The sequence below is a fragment of the Octopus sinensis genome, linkage group LG22 (genome assembly GCF_006345805.1).
Source record: "Octopus sinensis linkage group LG22, ASM634580v1, whole genome shotgun sequence".
In the NCBI taxonomy this organism is placed as follows: Eukaryota; Metazoa; Mollusca; class Cephalopoda; order Octopoda; family Octopodidae; genus Octopus; species Octopus sinensis.
In genome coordinates, this window is record NC_043018.1 from 11,231,776 (window position 1) to 11,259,175 (window position 27,400).

Genomic DNA, 27,400 nt, shown 5'->3' on the forward strand with positions numbered 1-27,400 from the left:
GTGCAAGAAAGATAATGCATGTGTACGAAAAAGTGTAGTTACATGTATTTGTGTTATGGAAATATGTGCTTTTTTTTCTTTTAATTTAGAGAAAAAGCAGGACTCATGCCATTTTTCAGTGCCTCCAAAGACTGATAATGAGAAGGAAGAAAGTTATCTGAAGGCTCTTGGGTGCCACCAGCAGAGTCTACTCTTGGTATTAAACCAAGCAACATGTTGAGTCTACCACCTGAAAATTTGAGCAAGAGAGAGAGATTATCTTCTTAATCTGAATGTGTGTTTGTATGTGTGTGTAAGAGACTGCTAATCAGCTGTGTATCTGTATAGCTGCACATGTTTGAATATGAGCGTAAGGATGTGCACATATAAATGTAAATGCATATGAGCATTTGTGTTTCTAAATATGTGCACACAGATATGTATACCCAGCTGGCAGCTGAATTGTATGACATTCAAAGAATGTTGGATGTTTAGAAGAGAAATAGCTTGTAAAATTTCTGTTAACAGTACCTGTTTACTTATATGTAAATATTGCATACAAATATTTCAGAATTTAATAGAAATAAAATGTTGCTGTATTGATCGATAACAAATATTATAGAAGCTTTCAGTCTGTATAAGATGGTGAATAGCGATATGGTTTTGTGGGGTTTGTTTTGTAGCTTTTGAGTCAGCCTACCACAGACAAATGTACATTCATGAATATGTATTAGCTATATCCTTGCATATATGTATGTATCTTTGTTAATGGATCTTTCAATCAGAAGTTCATTTCTAAAGGCAACAGAATTATTTTTATTTGTATTTATGTCCATTTTCCATGCTAGCAAGGGTTAGATCAGGGGTCACCAAACTTTTTTCATGGTGGACCAGATAACTGAGAGAACGACAAGCATGGGCCAAATAACCATTTTGCTCAATACCATACAGTACAATACAGAAATCGAAATCAAATTCAATGACTGGCATCCGTGCTAGTGGAGCACTAAGAGCACCATCCAAGCGTGATCGTTGCCAGAGCAGCTAACTGGCTTCTCTGCCGGTGGCACATAAAAAACACCATTCGAGCTTGATCGTTACCAGTGTCGCCTTACTGGCACTTGTGCTGGTGGCACGTAAAGAAAAACATTTGAGCATGGCCGTTGCCAGTATTGCCTGACTGGCCCTTGTACCGGTGGCACGTAAAAGCACCCACTACACTCTCAGAGTGGTTGGCGTTAGGAAGGGCATCCAGCTGTAGAAACTCTGCCAGATCAAGATTGGAGCCTGGTGCAGCCATCTGGTTCGCCAGTCCTCAGTTAAATCGTCCAACCCATGCTAGCATGGAAAGCAGACGTTAAACAATGATAATGATGATAATGAATACAGTGAATACACAAAAAATGAAGACAGACAACATATCTACTTATCAAAATGTTATGAAAGAAGGTGATGTTAGCAATAACATGGTTACATCACACTCAGTGTGCACATAGCTGAATCTCACAAACTAAGCAGCAAAAAAGTTTAGTGAGATTTGTGAAACTGGTGTTTAGCTTTTAACCCATCAATATCTGCTCTGGAATTGCTGCATCCAACCAAGAGAATTGCTTTCAAATGTTCATCAGTCAACCTTGTGCTGACTTTATTTTGCTCACAAACCTATGTTATTCCAAACACTGATGCCTTACCAGAGGTAAATGAACTCTCATTGCAGGTACTTACACAAAGGTACAGTGTGGCAGTGGGCTGGATGAAATGACCTCGTGGGCCAAATCTGGCCCACAGGCCTTAGTTTGGTGACCCCGGGTTTAGATGATTATATTATCAAACTGTTGTTTGACAGCTAGATGCCCCATCCTGACACTAAGCTTTACTTGTTTTTCAAGTAAGAGATATCTTGTTCCACGTGCCTTTGAAAGTGCAAAGCCAACAAACCATACATTGGCAGTTGAAATGAGAGCAGTGTCACAAAACACACACAGGTACACCTGCATAGTTATATGCTCACCCATGTGCACATACACAAACATGCACACACACACACACACAATAGGCTTCTTTCAGTTTTTCATTTGCCAAATTTGTTTAACCCAGATTTTATCCTAGTTACTGAACTCAAAACTATGCAGTTGGAAAGTGGACCCCTTCACCCCACAAAAATACATGAACCTACCTACTAATTAAATTGCAGTGTATTTGAATATCGCACAGATACTTGTATCTCTTAACATAACTTTCAAGCAGATTTGACATGACACATTGTGTGGACATGGCTGGCACTTTAGATTGGAGTCATCTCTTCCAGCATGCTTCTGTAGAATTTCTGTCGACCCATTTTTACTGACATGCCATGGGTTCATCCTCAGTTATGGTAGAAGATACTTGACCTAAGGCAGCGAGCTGGCAGAAAGGTTAGCACACTGGGCAAAATGCTTAGCGGTATTTCGTCTGCTACTACGTACTGAGTTCAAATTCCGCTGAGGTCGACTTTGCCTTTCATCCTTTTGGGGTCTATTAAATAAGTGCCAGTTACACACTGGGGTCGATGTAATCAACTTAATCCGTTTGTCTGTCCTTGTTTGTCCTTTCTGTGTTTAGCCCCATGTGGGTAATAAAGAAATAAGTATTTCGTCCCATTGCCTGACTGGTAGAAGGGTTGTGGGCACCTGACGACATTCTAGGTGCCAGGTGCCCAATCTTAGTCTTTCCTTCACCCTGGACTGCAATTCCATCAAGTAAATTAGAAGGTCAACCAAGATGCCATGCCATGGGATTGAATCTGGGACCATGTGGTTAGGAAGTAAACTTCTTACCACACAGCCATGCCTGTGCCTATATTATAGGTTCCTTTCAGTTTCTATCTGCCAAATTCCCTTAATAACTAATTCTTTTTGTATGCCATTAAAATGACTTTTAAATGTTATCAACAAACAACAGTGCTCCTCCACCTTTTTTTTTTGTTCTTTTTTAACCCCAGTTCAACTCTGATGAAAGATATTCTATCTATGACCAACCAGTCTTATATTCAGACTACATTACACAATACATGTAGAATATGATTTGAGGGTTGTTTGTTATTTCTGTTCTCCTTTGTTTTCCTGTTTTTGAACACACACATTTGATATAACAATATTGGCTCATTTACACATGTTTCACCACCACCACCACCTCTGCCAAACGTGTTACCACCACTACCTCTGCCTTTACCAACGCATCACCACCTTCCTAACACAACATCACTGCTATCTCCAGTGCTACCACCACCACTAACTATTATCCACCCCACCCCCGTAATTCCTGGATTCACATATAGGCCATATATTTAGTGTTTTGTTTTCTAATTTTGAATTTGTTTTTTTTTCTTTGTTGTATTTAAAAAACAAAAACAATGCAACATTCATTATGTAGTGTTTGTTTTTTTCCCCCGTTTGTTGCAGACTGTTGCTATTGTTGTTTAGTATACATTGTGAGAAATAATGGTTCAGTTCCATTGTTGTAGTGACATACATACTAAGATAGATAAAAAGTGTGTGTATAGAAAGAGCAAGTGCATACGTGTGCACGTGTTGCGTATGTATGTATGTGAAAGCAAAGGTTAGCCATCACTCACAAGCGAGCAGGACCTAGTAGCTTGTAACATGCTTTCCCTACTTGTTTTAGGCTCCTGTGTAGCTGCAAAAAGACATAGACACTGTTCAGTCCTCCTCCAATTGACCTAGTTGAATACTGAGGATGTGACAGCTAGTGAGATAGAGAGCTATGGGAACTGGGTGGTTGATACACAGGATATCCCACTTACAGTTGGTTTTAAACTCCTTTATTATAAATTCATTATCAGCAACAAAAGCAGTATTAGTTTAGGATAGCAGTCTGTATACCTTAATTAATGTATATATACTGTAAAAAAGCCACAATACTGCAGTATTTGTCTTGAGAAAGCATTTCATATAGATGTATTGTGCTAAAACGCTACTGATATTTCTCTGTTTTTCAGCACTATACATCTGTATGAGCTGCTTTATCAAGACAAATGCTGTAGTACTGTGGATTTCTTTCAGTATATCTTTGTTAAATAAGATATACAAATTGTTGTTGTTTCATTATAATCTAGAGAACTACTAGAGAAAGCTGGGGCGAAAGAGTACAACAGGGGTCACTACCACCCCCTGCCAGAGCCTCGTGGAGCTTTAGGTGTTTTCACTCAATAAACACACACAATGCCCAGTTTGGGAATCGAAACCACGATCCCCCGACCGCGAGTCCGCTTTCCTAACCACTGGGCCATTGCACCTCCACTTTAATTAATAGTTCAAACAATATATCAAAAGTGTTTATTCATCAAAATATAACCCATCAAATTCTACTGTCTGTTGTCATTGTTGTGCCAGAAGCTCAATTCCTTGCTTATACCATTTGACTGGTTTACTGGTAAAAACACTCCCCACACCTGTTTTTAACCTCGTTCACATTGTTGAACCTCCATCTATGCAGGAAATGAGCCATGGTTCAGAAAAGGCAGTAATCTGATGATGCAAGCTCTGGACTGTTGGGAGGGTGAGGCAGCACTTCCTGCCCCACAGGTTCCTCAAGATTGCACTTGGTTACATTGGTAGTGTGTGCTAGGCATTTCATGCTGCAGGAGTGCACATCTTTGATTAACCAATGCTGGGTTGTGAGATTTCAAAGCATCATGTATGGTTGTTGAGCATAAAAGTTGGCATTCACAGTAATACCATCTGAGACAAGCTCAAAGTGCAACAGCAACACCCATTTGAAATTCTAGTAAACACACAACTTGACCTTGTTCGAACCACACTTAATTAGCAATAAGTTCTGAAGTCTTCCATAACAAAGCTGATTTCTCTTGTTAGAATTATGAAAATAGATTCATTTTTCATCTCCAGTTACTATTTTGTTTCGTTATTGCCCACAAGGGGCTAAACATAGAGGGGACAAACAAGGACAGACAAAGGGATTAAGTCGATTACATTGACCCCAGAGTATAATTGCTACTTAATTTATTGACCTTGAAAGGATGAAAGGCAAAGTTGACCTCAGTGGAATTTGAACTCAGAACATAACGGCAGACGAAATACCGCTAAGCATTTCGTCCGGCATGCTAACATTTCTGCCAGCTCACTGCCTTGTCTCCAGTTACTATTTGACACCAAAAATGGGCATCTCAAGGGTTTGCCAGCAGTTGTCTGCAAAATATTCATACATTGTTGAGCCTGGTTATTGGTCAGTCCATGAGGAACATCTCATCAGCATCTGTTCACAAGGCAGAGCTTATGGCAATATTGACTGATGGTGCTTTGTGAAAGACCAAGTTCTGCTAACAATGTACAAGTGCTTGTGCTTGGCTGTTGAACCATTTCAAATAAGGCTTCATCTTCCACAACAGAAGGTCTCCCTGACCTTGGTTTCTCTTTGAAATTAATGTCACCTTCCTTATATCCTCTGAACCAGCTTTGTGCCATACATCTGTTGACAGTTCCTGGGCCTTCCACATCATTAATTCCTTTTGCTGCTGTCTTTGAACTCAGTCCTTTTTTTTTCCCTCAGGTAGCGTAAAATGGCTCTAATTGTAATTTTTTCCACCACTCATTATCAAAACTATAAAATAAAGAATAAACAATTTATCAACATTTGGGCATCAAGCATGCCTTCATGCTTGTCTCACCATGGTGTCTGACAACCAGTGTTGATTTCTTTATGGCCCTATAACTTGGTAGTTCAGTAAAAGAGACCAATAAAATAAGTACCAGATTAAAAAAAAATATATATTTACTGCACTCAATTTGTGCAACTAAATCCTTCGAGCCCAGTGATTGAAACAAAAATTTATATGCTCACACACACACATCCATACACACACACACACACACTCTTACACACACACACACACATGCTCACAAAGACACACGCACACACACTATGTCCGTTTTTACAATGACATTAATGTTTGTTAACTTGCCTGTAAGAAGGCCACTGTCCAAACCCACTTTATTGATTTGATATAAAACAAATGGAACACGGTTTAAATCCATGTAAAGAAGACTTTCTTTATAAGAACACCATTTCCATTGACCATTTATAACCGTCTGCTTTATCATCATCTTCTTTGTCATCATATTTGTGATTTATATATACATACATATATATATATATATGTATATGTATAATATGATGATGATAATGTGACATTTGTTGCGATTGTCACCATTGTCAGACATTCGTCTTCGTTGTCATTGTCATCGTCTCCATTGTCATGACTATTTTTATTGCTGACATCATTGTTTCGTCATTGTATTCAATGTTTGTTAGTAACGACCGTTGTCGTAGGTTGTTTCCGAGCCATCATCACCGTTCATCATTACAGTTGTCACATACATCACCGTATTCATCTTAGTCATCATCATCATCGTCGTCGTCATCGTCATCTCATGTTTGCCATCGGTTAATCTTGAGATGGGGTGGGGGGGTCAGAGGATATCATTATTTAGATCAGTGTTGTCATTGGTTATTACAGCCTCAATCTTCAACACCACCACCACCACCCCATCACCACGCAAACACACTGCCCACACCATAATTACTACCTTGCATATCTTGGTCACTGCTACTGTCACAGCATAATCATTGGTGCCAACATCAATAGCGCCACTATGCCCACCATCTCTAGCACTACCATGCCTGTGTCACTAAAAACCACCATTTCAATGTCGCTAGTACCACTGCCCTTATCTTGCTAGCACCACTGTGCACCAGTGTTACTAGCACCAGTGTGCACCAGTGTTATTAACATCCCACTCCCAACATTGTTGGCATCACCACCACCACCTCCACAATCATTTGCACCACCATGACTGCCACTACCACTTGTACACCGTCACCGCTACATGTACTCTTACCATCACACCACAACCACTATCACCACCATTACCATACCACATTCATTACCACCACCACCATCATCATCATCATCGGCATCATTCTCTTCTAATAAGGGAGATTTCTGACTGCATGTTTAACAAATACAATGGCAGTGTGTTGAGAACATTGGAAATGAATCCATCAGATAGTAATTACCATGTTCCCTAAGGACCTTCAGTTTTCTAATAAAGTAATTAGCCATGTTAGTTTTTTAACATTTGCACAACAGACACTTCTAAAGAACACAAAATAATCATCATCATTGCCGTTGTTGTTGTTATTATTATTATTATTATTATTATTATTATTATTACTTGGAGTTACCAGGTTTCGATGTGTCTTTTGCGAGCTCATGTTTAACCCTTTAGCATTTAAACCGGCCATATCCGGCCAGAAGTATTCTGCCTGTTTTATGTTCAAACTGACCAGATCTGGTCTCTCACACCAACCCTACAATATCGTTTTAAAAATTAACAGCTACCTTATCAAAATCTCATAGCTACAAGATAATGCATGATTAGTTCAAAAGAATGTGGATGAATAAGCATTAATTTTGGTGGAATAATGCAAACACTAAAGGGTTAAGAGAAAAAAAAGCAATAATGGATTACTTTATGAATCAGATGTTGTTTTTTTTTTTTTGTTGTTGCACTTGTTGTCATATACAGAGGAGCCTTTCTTTTAGTATTTTGGTTTCTGCCCATTTAGTAGAAAAAAAAGACTTTTGCATTTGAATTTTTTTGCTGCCAGATAATTTTTTAAAACAAGGTCTGTAAAAATGATATCCACTAAAGTGGCTGTAGGAGGAGGAGGAGGCTCTGGCAGAAGTGGTATTATTATCTAACTTGTTCTGCCAACATTCCTGGCTTTTTGTTGTCAACTCTTAGCTGTTTTTATTTTTTTTTAAAGTTGGGGGTATTTTTATTCCTTTAAACTGTACATAAGAAATGTAAAAAAAAAACACCACCAAATTTTCGTTCAGATAGTTTCATTTGAAGAGGTGAAAATAACATTCAGATACTCACACACACACACACACATGTGCACACACATAATGTAGCAGACAACTAAAATAATTTACAGGAAGAACACAAAAGACATACGAAAGGACACAAACATGCTCTTCTCCTTATCGGTTGTCAAACATCATCACAATTTCACCATGCACATATACATGCATGTGTGTGTGTGTATGTATGTATACTTACAAAAATACATGCATTCATATATATATATATATATATATATATATATATATATAATGGATAAGAATATATCTAAAGATATATAACAGATCAGTGCTCAGACTGGATCAAATAGAATCTAGACCAACAAGTGTAGGCTACAGGCAATATACCAGTTGGGCGAATGAAAATATAATAAAATATGTAGATATATATATATATATATATATATATATATATATAGAATAGGCAGTTTCCATCTACCATTTCCACTCACAAGAAATTGGTTGGCTCAAGGCTATGGTGGAAGGCACTTGCCATTGGAATTGTGATTGGTCAGTAATCTTCATGTGGAATTTTTGTGGTCAACAAGCCATGGGGTTGTCTTTTGATGCTTCTTGATGCTGTGTAGTGAATGGTTGGAACCAGTTCACCTTAGCCCAGGTGAACATTAACTAAACCCAGTACATTACAATCTCTGACCTACAAATGAGTTCTCCATATTCTATCCATCCTAATGCTTTTATGATAGAATCAGTTAATCTGAACTTGCTTTCACAAATGAATTTTGTTGAAGCAAATCCTTTTTTCCAAATTTACTGAATATTTGAAGATAATAGCCACAGGCGTGGTTGTGTTGTCAAAAAGTTTACTTCCCAGCCACAGAGTTTCATGTTCAGTTCACTGTGGGGAGCAAATGACATATACTATACAAATGACATGTACTATAGCCCTAGGTCAAGCAAAGCCTTATGAATGGATTTGGTTGATGGAAACTAAAAGAAACCCATTGTGTGTATGTATGTGTGTGTGTGTGAGAGCATGTGAAAATTTGTGCCTCCTTGTCTTGACATTGCATCATAGTTGTAAACAAGTGTCACTTTCATACAAGCCGTGTCGTTCATTTCCAGTATTGCATAAAAACATGTCTGGTAAAGGGTAAATATTACCTTGCTTGGAAACAAGTGGGGGCTGGTGATAGGAAGGGCATCCAGCTGTAAAACATCTGCCTCAGTAAACTCTGGCCGACCCATGCAAGCATGGAAAAGTAGATGTTAAAATGATGATTAATCCTATGCAGATTCTCATTTAACTACCCTTAGGTGGATTCTAATGATAAGCAGTGACTTTTTGTTTTTTAATGCTGAAGTATGAATAAGATTGACTGCAAATGAGAGGTGTCAACCAGTTTATCAAATCCCTGTTCTTTAACCCTGAGATCAGCTTTGGTCAGAGGCGTTACAGCTATAATTAGGTCAGGGACTATAAATTGTCATATATCCTTCTTTTAAAGATAATAGGGTGTGATTTGAGGGAAATCTAGCTGCTATTTCTAATAGGCCAAGCAGCTACCTAAAGACTCTTGTCTCACAGCCATGTAGTACAATGAAAACTTTTGCTGTTTGTTCTTGTTCAATTTTGTTTGAGTTAATCTCCCAGGAAAGGTCTGTTAGTGAAGACAGATTAAATTTGTTCTGGAAGAGAAAGCAAGCTTGATACTTCGAGACTAATTAATTTGTTTCTGCCGTTGTCTTCTGTGAATGGAATGTTGTTCTTAGATGCTTTTGTGCTTGACCAGTTGGATTGCAGATTAGTGGATAGCACTGAAGTCAGTCGTTTCATTTATCTTCTGTGATTCAATCAAAACACAACGAAGGTGAGAAATAGCTCTGACATGTGGGTGTAGGTAGTTGTTTTTTAAAAAAAATTTTTGTTTACATGGGACTGCTTATAAATTTTAAGGTGGTATTGATCAAGTGATTAAGGCACATAACAGTGCATATTGTGTTTTTGAGTTCAAATCTTATTCGTACAAATATAATGATGTTTCTGTGAGCAGAGCACAAAATTCTGCTTCCTACAGTTTACTTGAATTATTCCACCAAAAAAAAAAAACCTTCTCTGACTTCACAGTTGGTTGGTAACCAGTTGCTCCAAGCATGGAAAAAATGTTTTACAGTAAATAAGTATATATAAAACCTAAAAAAAAAAATTAATTTAACCAGGACTTTTCTTTTATATGTCTTATGTAGCTGATGTGAGGATGATGATGCATATCTAATTGTGCACATATCACCAGCATAATAAAAAAAATTCAAATTTAAAAAATCACCTGAATATTTAGGGGTCGTAGTTTGTGATACCAAAATGTGAACTGAACTGCTGACTCCTTGCCACTCCACATTTAGTCATCCCTCCCAAATAACCAGATAGATAGGCCCAGAACAACACAACAGCAATCTTAACACTTACCACTCATTTCTAACAAACATGAAAACTATGGCGTAAGGGCAGCTGAGTGGTAAGTAGCTTGCTTACCAACCACATGGTTCCGGGTTCAGTCCCACTGCATGGCACCTTGGGCAAGTGACTTCTACTATAGCCTCAGGCTAACCAAAGCCTTGTGAGTGGATTTGGTAGACAGAAACTGAAAGAAGCCTGTCGTATACATGAATATATATATATGTATATATATATATGTATATATATATATATATGTATATATATATATATATGTATGGAAAACGGACGCTAAACGATGATGATGATGATGATGATGTATATGTTTGTGTGTCTGTGTTTATCCCCCCAACATCGCTTGACAACCAATGCTGGTGTGTTTATATCCCCGTAACCTAGCGGTTCAGCAAAAGAGACTGATAGAATAAGTACTAGGCTCACAAAGAGTAAGTCCTGGGGTCGAATTGCTTGACTAAAGGTGGTGCTCCAGCATGGCCACAGTCAAATTACTGAAACAAGTAAAAAAAGGAGCATGAACATGAGAAATATCATTCATATTTGCCTCAAATTAATTCCATCATTAAAATTTTGTGTCCTTATTCCATGCTGAGATGGATAGGACAGTTTGACAGGATCCAACAATCTCGAGAACTAGATTATGCTCCATAATCAACTCTTAACTCTGACACGGTTTCTACAACTGGATGCCCTTCCTAACTCCAACCACTTTACAGTGTGTACTGGGTGCTCTTTCTCTTTTTGTGACACCAGCATCAGTGAGGTCGCAAAAACCATGGACCTTGACAGAGGTAGCTTTATGCTGGAGCAGAATGATTTCTTGCTGTAGCAGAGCTACATGGCTTTTCACGATTTAGGAGAGAGGGTGGGGATGATTGAAGTACAACTGAGGAGAGATAAAAATAGTGGTAATGAGGGTGTTTGTGTGGACCCTCATGGTATGAGGTGAATAGGAGGGAATGGGAAAAATGGAATATATGTTGTCAGAATAAAGATGGGAACAGTGGCGGCATCATCTTTGATTTGGACTCAGCTCAGTCAAAAAATGACCTGGGGCTATATCTTCATATGTATTTGAATAAAAGACAACCTAAACTACTCCAATATAAACAGGGACCGTCTTTGATCCCTGTTTCACTGACACAATAAGCTACCCCTGGAAATGGAGATTTAAAAGAATTTTTTTTTTTTACTGCAATCAGAAGAAATATTGAGCTCTGGCTTAGAACTCCAATCTGTCTTTTAACAATTCTGAAACTGGCTCTTTTCCAGCTGACCATGTTGTATTTTAGGTCAATAGTTCTTAAACTGCAAAAATAAAATTCATTTAACAAAAATAAAAAAATACAAGCTGAAATTCACGTTGCTCCAGTTCACCCAGCTGTAGAAATGAAGAAATGAGTTGTGATGTCACTGGTGCCAAACAGTATCACCCTTTGCCTTTTTCTTGGATAACATCGGTGAAGTTCCAGGTGTGGAAGGAGGGATTAGAATCGAGGGGCCTTAGAGTCAACTTAACTAAAACCAAAGTACTAATAAGTAGGAAGGTAGACAAACCACAAATGCCATCAGGTAGATTGTCCTGCTCGATCTGTAGAAAAGGTGTAAGTAGAAACTCTATAAGATGTACCCAGTGTAAGCTATGGACACATAAGAGGTGCAGCAATGTCAAAGGAAGGCTAACTGGGAAGATAGTTTTTGTATGTGGCAGATGCTCAGGAGCAATAAACTCTGAAAATCTGCAGAAAACAACTTCTGTCACTTTCCAGGGGGAAAAACTAAAAGTAGTTGATAGCTTCCGTTATCTAGGTGACCAAGTCAGTAGTGGGGGTGGGTGTGCTGAAAGTGTAACTGCTAGAGTAAGAATAGCCTGGGCAAAGTTCAGGGAGCTCTTACCTCTGCTGGTGACTAAAGGCCTCTCACTCAGAGTAAAAGGCAGACTGTATGATGCATGTGTACGAACAGCCATGCTACATGGCAGTGAAACATGGGCCATGACTGCTGAGGACATGCGTAAGCTCGCGAGGAATGAAGCCAGTATGCTCCGATGGATGTGTAATGTCAGTGTGCATACTCGACAGTGTTAGTACCTTGAGAGAAATGTTGGACCTAAGAAGCATCAGCTGTGGTGTGCAAGAGAGACGATTGCGCTGGTATGGATGAAGATAGGTGTGTGAAAAAGTTCCAATCCCTAGCAGTTGAGGGAACCCGTGGAAGAGATAGACCCAGGAAAACCTGGGACGAGGTGGTGAAGCACGACCTTCGAACTTTAGGCCTCACCAAGGCAATGACCAGCGACCGAGACCTTTGGAAATATGCTGTGTGTGAGAAGACCAGACAGGACAAGTGAGTCCAGCCCACTTATGCATGTCTTTCCTCCCTTGGGCACACAAAGACCTGTTGAGGCAAGCGAAGTCGAAATTGAACCTCATCCGACGACAGGCACCCATGCCAACCTCCCTTCATTGGACACTAAACTCTGCTTGAGAAGACCTGTTGGGGCAAGTGAAATCGAAATCGGAATCGAAATTGAACCAATCCTATGACTGGCACCCAGCAGTTGCCAGGACCGCTGGACTGACTCCTGTGCAGGTGGCAAGTGAAGAAACACCATTTCGACCCTGTGCTTGAGGAGATCCATTGAGTCAAGTACACCGACATCAAAATCAATGGAAACTGCAGTTGTGATCCCTGAGCCGGTGGCACGTAAACAGCACCATCTGAAGGTGGCGATGCCAGCGCCGCCTAGACTGGCTTCCATGCCGGTGGCACGTAAAAAGCGCTATCCGAATCGTGGCCGATGCCAGCGTCGTCTCGACTGGCTTCCGTGCCGGTGGCACGTAAAAAGCACCATCCGAATCGTGGCCGATGCCAGTGCCGCCTCGACTGGCTTCCGTGCTGGTGGCACGTAAAATGCACCAATCCGACCGTGGCCGTTGCCAGCCTCACCTGGCACCTGTGCAGTTGGCACGTAAAAAGCACCCACTACACTCACGGAGTGGTTAGCGTTAGGAAGAGCATCCAGCTGTAGAAACACTGCCAGATCAGACTGGAGCCTGGTGCAGCCTTCTGGCTTCCCAGATCCCCAGTCGAACCATCCAAACCATGCTAGCATGGAGAACGGACGTTAAACGATGATGATGATATAAAACAGTGACACATAATTTAGTCCAGGTGGATCAACATTGGTCCATACCAAAGTTTTCGTTTTCTACTGTGGGTTTTATGTTTTATGTTGCATAATGCAATTAAAAGTAAATTTATATTAGGTACAGGCATGGCTGTATGATTAAGAAGTTTACTTCCCAACCATGGTCGTTTCAGGTTCAATCTCACTGTGCAGTATCTGGGCATGTGTCTTTAACTATAGCCCTAGTGGATTTGGTGTATGGAAACTGAAAGGAGCCTGTCATGTATGTATCTATGCATGTGTGTATATATATATATATATAGTTAACATCCATGTTCTGTATATGTATATGGCTGCATGTATGTGTTTCTCTCTCCCTTCTCTACCTTTCTCTATCTTTGCTTGTGCGATTGTTGTAAATGAGTGTCACTGTCATACAAGTGGTGTCGTACAGCAAAACAGCTGTAGAAAATCTGTCTCAATAAATTTCTGTCCCCCCTCATATTCTTTTTGTTCCTAGTAAAGGGTACTGTGTGTAGAAAAATACAAGAGACTCACTGCTGCAGAAAATATCTGTAGATTGTTCATTGCTACATGAGTTAAATTAATCTATAAGTCTGCAGATCGGTGTGTATGTTGTTTAGTCACTTTATACACACACATTTATATATTGATTGTTTATTTACTCTGGTAAATAAAATATGATTTCCCTCGCCAACAAAGAGAACATCTATGCAATCAGTCAACATACTAGAAATAACAACCAAATCTCTGTCAAATTAACATGGCTGTCTTAGAAATGAAAATAAAAAACAGGGTGGTCACAGATGGAATGATTTTGATTACAATTCTGTTCAGTTGGGGCTAAATCACAACAATCTGATGTCCTCTTATTAACTGTGGAATGATTATCATCATCATCATCATCATTGTCGTCATCGTCATCGTTTAACATCTGTTTTCCATGCTGGCATGGGTTGGACGGTTATGTTACTTAATATTTATGGTTTTTATTATTCAATATATCTCCTCTTTAAGAGTCAGTCATTTGAGGGAGATTTGGCTGCTATATTTTCATGTTGACCATGTAGATACTCTCTTGTTGATTCCTTATAGTGCTTCTTGCATATGATTTCCATTTTAGAAATGTAAAAAGTGATATTAGTGAAAGATTTGGCTGCTCATTTGAATTGCATATAACTCCATAAAGTCAGTCTCCTTCGCTGTCCTGTCTATGTCGATGCCACTAGAGATGAACATTAAAGAACTACATAGCAAAGCAAACACAACACACTCTGATTGCTACACCACAATACATGACAGTCTACAATACACAAAAGCAGGTGGGGTTTACATAAATCAAAGGGAGACACAGCCACATTAAAGGATATAACAAAGGATGTATAATAGAAATTAGAGAAATAAGTAATTAACAATGATGTTAATTGTAATAGTAAAGAAAGTTGATCAAGATTCAAGGTAAAGTGAAAAAAAAATTATTTTGAACGTTGTATGTTAATCGTTACACAATCTAGTTTGCAGAGGTGTTGGTGATATAACAAATCGAATAGTTGTTCGCATTAATTATTATCATACATTTTGATTAAAAAGAAAATAAAAATGGGTTAATACTTTCATGTTAACCTTATATTATCTGATAGAGTGTCAAGTTGACATCTCTATCTGTCGACAGTCATTTGGTGTTCTTTGTGTGGTGGATGTCGATCAGTCTTGTTTGCAGCCCTCATTTTGTCCGAATGAGTAGAAGTCAATGTGGACAAGTTAATAAAGTGTTAGACATTTCACAAAAGAAAAAAACTGGTTTAGTATTTATTTATAATCAGTTATGTTTTCAATCAACTGTTTGATAATGTAAAGCTAAAATGCCGTGAAGCAGCATTTCAGTTTCGTTACCCAAAGCACGTATGTTTGATTGCATCATAATAGACAGGCATCAAGTTTGTTTCATCACTTCATTTAACATCCGTTTTTCCATACTGGCATGGGCTGGATGGTTCAACAGGCTGGCAAGTCAGAAGACTGCACCAAACCCTACTGCCTACTTCAGCACAGTTTCTCTGGCTGAATGCCTTTCCTAACACAACCACTTTACAAACTGAACTGGTTTTATATTTACAACTATTTTAAAGTTATAAAACCCTCCAATTATATATTTTTAAAATTTGGTTTGCAAGAGTTTTGATCTGAAAATTATGAGTTGAAAACACAATTTGTTATATTTGAGAAGTCATAATTGAAAAAAAAACACCTATAAGCACGCTAATCAGTTGTTGCTTGCCTATATTTCACTGCTCTTTCATTTTCAAAACTGCCGATGCTTGTTTATGTTTTTCAAAATATTTTTTGCTCCACTAATCTGTAGCTTTCTCAATAGAAAAATCAAATATTGACAAACAACAACTGGCTACGATGATGAATGCTTGAGTTGATTCAATCAACGGAACAACCTGCTCATGAAATTAACATGAAAGTGACTGAGCACTCTGCAGACAGGTGTACCTTGAATGTAGTTCCCAGGGAAATTCAGTGTGACACAGAATATGACATGGTTAGCTTGTCAGCTGGGTGGGCTGGAGTAACATGAAATAAAATGTTTTACTGAAGGATACAGTGTGTTACTGAGAATCAAGCACATGACCTTACAATCGTGAAGTAAATACCCTAACTACTAAGCTACAATTTGTATAAATCTAAGTAGCCCCCTGTGAATTATACCATTCTTGGGTGGAATCAAGCTTCTGTCGTTCTCTAGTTTGAAGCCAACAAATATTACAAATGGGAGAAAGGATCAACATCATGAATTAAGACATTGAATATTTGCAGTACTGTGTAGTAAAGTTGTAAAACCAAAAGAAATTGAGGTTTTTTTTTTGTTTTTCAATTTCTATAAAACTAATTAATTCTACTGCTCATGCTAACACACACACATACACATACAGTACACATACATACACACACATACACGTGCACGTCCTTTAGGAGAGTCCTCGATTCACTGACTCAGTAAGTAAACCATTATCTCTCCTGTGTTTGACTGTTTCCACTGTGAGTAACAGTAGGTCATCTAAGGTTAAATATCTGTAAATACCATGACAGTCTACTTTGTAACTGTAATTAATTTAATGCAAGCCAGCAGTTCTTAGTAATTGACTAAAGTGATTCAATGTTTTAATTTAAAAAAGTAAAAAGTTTAAAAGACATTGACATAAACACAAAGCAAAAAAAGCAATTTAACTGTCCAGAACCAACCCAATAAAAGTTTTCTTTAACACATATCTTTTTCTAAGAAATTCCATTCATTCGGAGCCTAAGAATCTCTGTGTTGACCTTTTGAATAATTGTCTTTTTTTAAATCAATTCTTATTCACGGTGTAATTTAGATGTGGCTGACTGGACTTTAGTTCCAAATCCAAGTGCCATAAGGTATACATAAGCTCTTAGCAACCTGAAATTGGCCTGCAGACTCAGGCAGCATGTCATTCATATCACTGAAGTTCTTGACAGGTGCAATCCCATGGTCAGTCATGACTGAAGGTGGTCTCAAAATTCCATACTGTTATCAGCTGGATGGTTTGACAGGATCCAACAGATTAGAGAACCATGCCTTACTGCAATGTCACAGTTTTGGCATTGTTTCTACAGCTGGATGCCCTTTTCATTACCAATCACTTTATATGGTATACTGGATACATTTGTTTTTTTTTTTCTTTTGTGGCACCAGCACCATAAAGGTTGTCTTACTATCAGCAAGATTAACGAACCCTCTCAAACTCTGCATCAGCATCATCACAGCTCTATTTGACTTACCAACCATTTACTGAGTGTACTGCATGCTTTTTAGTGGCACCAGCACTAGTGGGGTGTCCTTGTATCTCCCAAGGCGAAAGAGATGAATGGAACAGATTTATTGTCATGCTGCTCTCTTGCAAGACACATATTTCTGTTCCTCTATTCATAACTTCTCATCACCCGTCACTAAGCCACCTCCCTCAATACTGTTCCCACTTCAGTTTAGGGGTTTTGTCTTGCAAGTTACTTGCTGATCTCACTATTTCTGGTATCACATAAAAAAGCATCCATTACACTCTGTAAAGTGGTTGTCATTAGGAAGGGCATGGAACCATAGAAACTATGCAAAAGCCAACAGTGGTGCTTGGCACAGCCTTCTGACCTGCCAGCTCCTGTCAAACCATCCAACCATGCCAGCATGGAGGGGGGATGTTAAAAGATGATGATGATGATGAGAGGATGGTAGCAGAGGAAGTAAGGATGTTGTTTTTAAGTATTTTTACTCGTTCAAAAAATTATTTATTTTGATTTATCTGGTGAAAGCAAAATTATATTTTCTTTTTATTTTCTGTCAGTCTGTTTACTAAAAGATCAGTAGCGTTGTTCGTAAACCCTTGTTATCAATAGCCGTCTGTCTTACCTACAAAAGAGAACTATATCAGCCAAAGGAGAAACTTGCGTTAACATTAAAGACTCCTGCTTTGATCAAAAAGACAGAAAGTCATCATCTTGAAATATTTGACCTTAAACAAACTTCAGTCTTGCATAGAGAAGTGTGGGGATGTGGTGTAAGGAGGAGGATTGGCAGTACTTGTTATTGTTTGAAGATCCCAGACTTGTAAAATCAATATAGTTGGTGTGCAATTTGAACTGCTGAAGATTAATCGTTTAGCATTTAAACCAGCAAAACCTGGCCAAAATATTCTACCCATTTTATGTACACAGTGGCCAGATTTGACTTCTCACACCAACCCTATAATGTCATTCTAAAAATTAACAGTTAACTCATCAAAATCTCAAAGCTACAAGATAATGAACGATTAATTAAAAACAATATGAATAAACTCATATTACTTTTGACAGAAAAATGTGAATGCTAAAGGTTAACAAAAACTTTGTATGTGGTGTCGGTTGTAGGGCAGTGCTAAGGTGTAAGGTCTTTGCTTTTTTTTTTGAGAGGGAAGATTTGAAAATGTTTTTTTTTTTTTACTTAGGGCAGAATTTCCTGCAAGTGAGGAAAATTAATAGTGATGAGTTAAGAAACAGCTGGAACATGAGATGGATGGAAATAAATGGAGTCTGGTAGTTCAAAGATGAAGCTGCTATATTTGTAGGTGGAGACTGGAGAAAACTTAGCATGCTTGTGAATTAGTGGATATTAACCTTTGGCACACTTAGGTGCATCATCACTGTACAAATTTTCTCCCCTTTAGCTGTAGGCACAAAGTGTCACATTGAGAGAAAAGCAAACTTATATGGCAAATTGATGCACTTACAGCATGCTAAAGGTTAAGACATGGACTACATTGTGTGTTAACGTCTTTTTAACAGAACATCGTCTGGTTGAGCTTGCTTAAACATTTTTAACGCATGCATGTTATCCATTTCAATCCTGTGTTTGTTGAGGGAGGTTTTTGGGGAGCCATCCAGTGTCTCTGGTGAGCTGATCTACATATGTTGTGTTCAGATGGACATTGTTGTAGAGCTGAAAAAGAAGTAATTTCTACTCTTCTCCTCTGGAAGCCATCTACTCGCAATACCAGAGGGCGCACACTCTCCTACCCTGATGTAATCTCCAGGGATACAGGCATCCAGCAACAGGACCTCCGTAATGCTATGATGGACCGTGAAGTCTGGCGTAACATAGTAAATTCCATTGTCTCGACCACAGTCGAACAATGATGATGATGATCAGATGACCTGAGTACAGCTATGCTTTGGCATCCATAGAAGTAGGTCACTTGCTAACTCTTGTTTAGCTTACCATCCAGTAACTCATCATTCACTGACTGATGGTAGATACAGACAGGAGATCTCCTGTTTCTTGTCAAGATGAGTTCTCCAAGACATGTTGAAGACTGCTCACCATCCCAGATAATGTGATCAGTACTCAGTGGATAATAATTTTGAGCTTTTTAAAGGGTTAGCAATCAATCACGGAAAAATTATAACAAATTACTTGAGATTATAGTGTAAAGGTGTTTGAGCCTAGAATGTAACTGCAATTATATAGTGGACAACAAATTCTGCCATCTGTTATTCCTATTTTGTATTAATAAATTGTAATATTGGTGTAAAAATTTTCCAGCAGTGGGCATGAGCAATGACATATGTCTGCTGTTTCTGACAATGTGAAAGATCAGTTAATGATAATCTTAGCCAAAACTGAATTAAACCACCTTAAATAGTCCTTTTTGCAGCCCAAGAGTCTTGTCCCACCTAAGTTTTCCTGGGTCAGAGGAAGACATGGTCAGCAAATCTGAGGGAGACAAATGGGTACAGGTCTTGCCAGTCAGTCAGTAATGCTAAACTCAAAAGTCTTAATGGGTGCCTCCACTCCACTTGTAAGTTCAGTGGAAGATCATTGACTCCTTGTTGAGTTCATCCACTCTTATAGGCAGTTTTACATCCAATCAATGTGTCCATTGACCCTGCACTCAGAAAAGTGAGAGCTTAGAGTAGTGATTATGGGTTAATCACTGATAGCCTGTCTATAAAACAGGCTGTATTAGTTTATATGATTGCTAGTAGCAGGTCATTTTTCAAGTGTGATTATGTTGAACCTCCTCCAAATATTTCTTGGAATTCAAATTGAAATCTTGGCAAACCTTTCCAAACTGTCAGCTATTCAAAATCTGATGAGCTGGTTGGTTGTGTAAGTCATATAATGCAATTCATGTTATGTAATCCCATATTATGCAATGCATTGTAAATAAACAGCCATGCTACTGAAATCTATGTAACATAATTTGAATGAAAACTATACTCTATTCATGTTCTTTTATTACTACTTTTGCACTATATGACATGTACAGTAAGTATTGTTATACACAGTTTGCCTAAGACATGCCTGAGTGCTGGTCATTTTTGGTACCTGTTTTATAGACTCTCTCCCTCACCATTCCCCAGGAGAATGAAAATCAAAAACTCAATCCTTGTGGGATTAGAACTCAGAACGTACAGAGTGAAATTAAATAACTGTAGATACACAATAGTGAATGAGTTAAATTTACTAGTGTGGAAGAATAGAGAACTGGGTAGAGGGCCTGTTAACGTAGACCTTCAAATTTTTATTCGCTCATTAAATCCATAATTATCGTTTATTGTGTTTACATTTGTTTGAGAGTGATTTTTTTTATATTCCTTTTTTTATCATTATTCCTATTTATTAAGGCAATGGGCTGGCAGAGTTGTTAGCACACCAGGCACAATGCTGAGTGGCATTTCTCCTGGCCATTTCTCTTCTGAGTTCAAATTCTGTCTAGTTTGATTTTTGCCTTTCATCCATGCAGGGGCAATAAAATAAAGTACCATTTGAGCACCGGGGTCAATGTAATTGACTTAAACACCTTTCCTTTAAATTGCTTATTCCAAAATTTGAAACCACTTATTTTTATCATCATCATCATCATCATTATTATTATTATTATTATCATTTTCTTTTTCTTTTTTTGTTTCACTTCTTTTCCAGGAATGTATCGATAATTGATCTTTTTCAAAAGTAAGCCTGCTAGTTTTCCATTTTGCTCCTTACTCACTTCACTCTCCCTCTCTGCTTGTCCAACAACTTAATGTTTTTATTGTTGCTTATTTCTCTCTGTCTGTTTGTCTCTCTCTCTCTCTCCCACACACTTCTGACAATTCGAATGGGTTTTCTTGTAGGTTAATTTTTCTTTATCTTTTTTTTAAAAAAAACCCTTATTTTTTTTTCGTTTCTTCTCAACTTTGAACCTTTTATTTTTAATCCATTTTCTTCTTTATTTTATATTTTTCCTTTTTTATCCTTTTCTCCCCTCTTATTTAATGCTTTTTTCCCACTTTTTAAATATTTTTTCTCTTTTTTTTTAATAGAATTAAATTATTTTGAAATTAAAATTTAAAAAGAGAAATTAATCTTAATTTTGTTAAATATGTTTCTCTAACAATTCTCTTATTTGTTTTTGCTCACTTTTCTGTATTTTGTCCAACTTTTGTTTAATGTAATTATGTAGTTCCACTTTTGTTTTCTTTATTTTGTTTACATTTCTCTAACAAATGGAGCAACCAATACCTTCTTCTTCTTCACTCTCTTGCTTTCATTTTCTCTTTCCCCCTACATTCTCCTTCTTTGTCTCTTCCTATTTTCTCTTTGTTCCCCTTTTTCTCCCTATTCTTCATTTTATCTCTACTCTCTCTATCTCTCTCTCTTTCTCACTTTCCTCTCTCTCTCTCCTCTTTCACATTTCTTTTTTCCCTTTCTCTCTGTTCCCTGTCTGGTTTTTCTTTTCTCCTCCCCTTCTCTCTCTGTTACTCTTCTTTCTCTATTCTTTTCTCTCTCTCTCCCTCTCTCTCTGTTGCTCTTCTCCCTCTCATTCTGATTCTAGATTTTTCTCATACAGTCTACTGATGACACTGACCATGATGAAAAGTAAGAGTTAGAAGAAAGACCAAAATTAATTGGAAATAAAAAAACAAACAAACAGTATTTACTGAAAATATATTGATTCATTTTTTTTTACCCTACATACAATATTATTGATTGTAAAAATGAAAATAAAGCATGTAACAATTATCTTTTTTATTAGGGAAAAAAAACTCGTTAACAATGGTGTTTGAATTACAACACACTCTACCTTGATTTGGTATATTATCATAGTTTTAATGTCCACTTTTCCATGCTTGCATGGGCCAGATCAAATTTGTTGAAGAAGATTTGAAGATTTTCTATGGATGGATGCCCTTCTATAGATGGATTGCCAAGCCTTGCCTGTTTCCAAGTAAGGAAATATTTCCCCATAGCCAGACGTGTTTTTCATGGAAGATTGGAAACAAAGAACATGGCGTGTATGATGTTGACATTCATTTTTGTCTATCATGTAATAAAAAGACATGGACACGCACACACAGATATACAACAAACTTCTTCAACCACATGGTTCCAGATTCAGTCCCACTGTGTGACACCTTGGCAAGTGTCTTCTACTATAGTCTCAGGCCAACCAAAGCCTTGTCAGTGGATTTGGTAGACTGAAACTGAAAGAAGCCCATAATATGTATACGTGTGTGTTTGTCCCCTACCACTACTTGACAAACAGTGATAGTATGTTTATATCCCTGTAACTTAGCAACGAGGCAAAAGGGCTTGATAGAATAAGTACCAGGCTTTGCAAAATACGTAAGTACTGGGGTCAGTTTCCTTAGCTAAAATTTTTCAAGGTGGTGCCCCAGCATGGCCGTAGTCTAATGACTGAAACAAGTAAAAGAAAGATAAAAGATTTGAGTTTTTTGGAAGGGGTTGAGGATCTGCTCCAAAAGTAAAGGCATCTTAGAACCAAATGATACTGTTGAAGCTGATCACTATCTAGATGCACTGCTCAAAGCAGAGGCACCCAAGAACTAGGTGGTGGGTGGTCTTAAACCAAATGAGTTGTTAGGTCTCTTACTTTGCATTACAAGTACAGAAATGCAAAAATAAAATTAAAAGTTTTCATTGATAAAAAATTAATCTCCAAAAGAAAAATGTTTGTTACAATATATTTATGGAGTTTTTATTAATTTTTTTAAAAAACTCATAATTTATTTCTGGTTTGTAACATTTGAAAAAAAAAAAAGTTTCTGTTATTACGTCATACAGAAAATGTTTAAATGTCAGAAACAATTTAATAGTCTATCCATGCCATTAGCTAATTAATTAGAAATGAGTGAATGTAAAATACCATGCAATGCCATGGTGTTATAGTGATGCATATTGGGAAAGCTGAGACTATATTTCACTATTGGACTGATGTAAGATGAAGACACAAGGCCTAGTGGTTAGAGTGTTCAGCTTGGAATTAATGGTGTGGGTTCAATTTTTGGACTGGGTAGCATGTTGTATTCTTGAACACTTGTTTTCAGCTGAGTAGACCAGAACAACATGAAATGGGGTACCAGCTGAGTGCTGGCATGTTTCTCTTCCTCTCCAACTGTCATATCATGAATGTAGCACTGGATCAAAGGTTGGCAGAGCTGACAGGATGTCATTGTCTGCTCATGGCTACATCAGTATCTAAAATCAGGGAGAGCCTACTACATGTTACCAAGCTATACTTGTTCATGGTATACTACCCACAAGGGGCTAAACACAGAGAGGACAAACAAGGACAGACAAACGGATTAAGTCGATTATATCGACCCCAGTGCGTAACTGGTACTTATTTAATTGACTCCGAAAGGATGAAAGGCAAAGTCGACCTCGGCGGAATTTTGAACTCAGAACGTAATGGCAGACGAAATACAGCTACGCATTTCGCCCGGCGTGCTAACATTTCTGCCAGCTCACCACCTTTATAAGAGACAGGTGTTCATGGTAACACCTGTTTCTTATATGACTGATTTAACCCCTTAGCATTTGAACTGGCCATATCAGGCCTAAATATTCTATCTTTTATATTCAAACTGGCCAGATCTAGATGTTGACACCTCCCTTACAATGCCATTCCAAAAATAAACAATCACTTCATAAAAAGGTCAAGGCTGTGAGATAATACACAATCAATTTAAAAAGACTGTAAATAAATAAGCTTTACATTTGACAGAGTGATCTGAATGCTAAAGGGTTCCGGCAATGGACGGGCAAAATTCTTAGAGTATTGGTCAAAGTGCTGGGTGGCATTAGTCCTTGTCCTAAGTTTAAGTCTTACTGATGCCAACTTTGCCTTCCCTCTATTTGGGGTCAATAAAATGAAAGTACAAAGTATGCGGTCTGGTGCAATTGACTGTTCCTGCCATTTACATAATTTTTTTAGCTTGCACCAATGTAGAGAATCCACATTTCATTGTTTTTTTTTATTGAAACTTTTTTCATATATTTATCTTTTTTTCTCACATTTTTCTTATTATTTTTACTTATACTTCATGGATTTGAGGAAAGAAAATTTTTTTTTTTACTTTGCAAAAGTACTTTTCCAATGAAATACTCCCAGGCTCTCATTCCAGTTTAGCTGCACTAGTTTTCAGAAATCTTTTTTTTTCTTTCTATACTTCTGTATGTTGTTGTTTCATCATCATTATCATCATCATTATTTAATGTCTGTTTTCCATGCTGGCATGGGTTGGACAGAGCTGGCAAGCAGGAGAGCTGTACCAGGTTCCAGTCTGATTTGTCCTGGTTTCTCTGGCTGGATACCCTTCCCAATACCAACCATTCTACAGAGTTGGATGCTTTTCTATGTGGCACCAGCACAAGTGCTTTTACCTGGTACCAGTATAGGACTCTTGCAGGCCAATCCTCCTCTGATGTGGAGGTGTGTGGCTTAGTGGTTAAGGTGTTGAACTCATGATCGTAAGGTTGTGGTTTCAATTCCTGGACTGAGTGATGTGTTGTGTTCTTGAGTAAAACACTTCATTTCATGTTGCTCCAGTCCACTCAGCTGGCAAAAATGAGTAATCCTGCGACGTACTGGCGTCCCGTCCAGGTGGGGGAATTTCTACACCACTGAAACTGGGAAACTGGCCCTTATGAGCCTGGCATGGCTCAAGAAGGAACATTTATTTATTTTTTATTTGCTGTGGAGGATGGTTCTTCTTGAGTGCAGAAAGGCACTAGATGCCTCACTCCTTTGTCATCTCCTCCATATGGCTCAGTGACCTGAGGTCATCCTTTGGTACTTTGTCTCATCTCTTCATAGATTTCCCTCTTCCACAAGTTCCATCCACTTTGTTGTTTGTTGATGTTTAACTCCAGGTCAGTCCTGACTGAACAGATCTATATTCTAAAGCAGACCATCTATCTTGTTTTATGAACTCAAAACTCCTACATTGTTGTTTCTCATGGAGAAATAGTATGGCTTTTACATTTTGATTTGTTACTTCTTCCTGCATGATTTTTATACAAGCTGACAAAGAAAACTTCTATGCAGTTGATCAATCTGCTAAAAATAGCAGCCAATTTGTTTTTTTGAACCCTACTCTATAATTGTAATTAAAAAAATTAAATTTAATAAAAAACATTGAATAATGTAGCTTAAGATATACATTCTGAACGAAAATAGGAATTGTCATGGCTAAACATTTTTTGGTCAAAGACCTACTCTGTTAGGGCTGACACAACAACATATTTTTATATTTCCTATTTTATTTCCCTGATGATATAGGATGTAGCCTGGTGGATGGTCACAGGCCTCTCCTTTGACTGTCCACACCCTGAGCCAGTGTACCAGCTAACCCCTCCCTCAATATATCTTACAGGCCCTTTACCTAGCAGTATTATAATGGAGTTGCACGTAAACTAATCCGGTCTGGTTTTCACATTTCATGTCCTCTCCAGTTTTGCGCAGGCCTGGGCTAGATGTAAAAAAATCCTGGGTAGCCCAATCGTCAGGATTCCTCTCTTGACCTTGCTGACATAGTCCAAAGGAGTGCAGAGCATTATGTTTGGCACCAGTTTGGCTGCAGGAGCTGCCAGAAGAGTGTTGAGTTGAACACTAAACTGCCCACGGAGCTCCACTCCGGATTTCTTTGAAGGTTGTCTCCTTTCTGTAACCCTGGATAGGGGCCGATACCAGGTACCGTCAGTTGGAGCCAGCTGAGCCATCAACCCTAGTACTTGTATTTATTTCATCAACCCTGAAAAGATGAAGGACAAAGTCAACCTCTGTGGAATTTGAACTCAGAACGTAAAGACCTGGAAGAAATGCTGCTAAGCATTTTGTCCCACAATCCTGCTAGCTCCCTATCTTGATATTAATAATCTTAGTCTTAGAGATTCTTGGGGAGGGGGCTAGTCAATTTCATCGACCCCCCCCCCCATACTCTACTGGTAGTTATTTCAACAACCCCGAAAGAATGAAAGGCTAAGTCCACTTCACCAGAGTTAGAACTTGGAATGGAATGATGAATGAAATGCCACTAAGCATTTGGTCCTGTGTGCTAACAAATTCTGCCGGTTTGCTGCCTTTCACTACCTTAACCCTTTCGTTACTATATTTCTGACCAAAATACACCCCTTATGTGTTTCAATTAATTTCTAACATAATCATAAATTTAGTCTGGTTTCATTAAACTATAACTTTTTTATTTATCAATATATTAATGTGATTTTTGGAAGATAATTTAATGAAATGTTCTCAACCAATTCTATACTATAATTTTTGTCACAAAGTGACTCTAATTGCAGGTAGATACAGGTAAATTCAACAAAATATAAAATTATTAAAATTTTGTTCAAACATCGCTATAGAAAATGGGTTATTAGCAAATATTCAATTGGGTATACAACAAAATTTTACGATAGAATTTGTTATTCTGGGTAACTTTCTGATACCCATAATAATATTTATGGCAAAACAGTCTTAATTACATTTAAGGTTGTGGGAAACCACTAACTATCTTTTCTTTCGCTTTGTTTACATTTAGTGTAACGGTTCGTTTCTGCCGTAATGATTTCAAATAGGCTCATTCAAAAAAGTAAAAAGAAATAGTCTAAGGCTTTACTCTCCTGAGAAAGTCTGTGGCTTGGTCCAGTTTCTTCAGAAAAATCACCGAAAGAAACAGTTTTTAAATTTTCACTCCATTCAGGTGCCAATTCATTTTCTTTATCGCTGTCGGAGCTCTCGGATTCACTGTTTTCACTTTCGGAAAATGAAACATCAGATTCATTATCAAATACCACGTGCTTTTTTTTTTCAGTCATAGAGTTAGATTTATGAAGGTCTTCAGTAGAAAATCCTTCAAATTCTGACTCGCTGCTTGATATAATGAAATTCGTATCCATTTTTTGTCAGAATTACAAATTTTGAAAACTCAATAGGAACAAATTTCGGAAAAAAATCTCCCAAAATTCATGGAATTAAAATTACACTTTGATTGTTGTACAAAACTGTAGATGAACTGTTTACGAAGTATAATAACGTGTTTTCAC

General features: G+C 37.9%; 1 long non-coding RNA gene across 1 annotated transcript in view; it reads left to right on the plus strand.

Moving 5' to 3' along the window:
* LOC115223267 overlaps positions 1-27,400 on the plus strand; it is a 61,495-nt gene that overhangs the window by 26,513 nt on the left and 7,582 nt on the right. Inside the window, exon 2 of the long non-coding RNA XR_003882789.2 lies at positions 20,993-21,022. This is a non-coding gene — a long non-coding RNA (uncharacterized LOC115223267). The remainder of the gene's footprint in view (positions 1-20,992; positions 21,023-27,400) is intronic.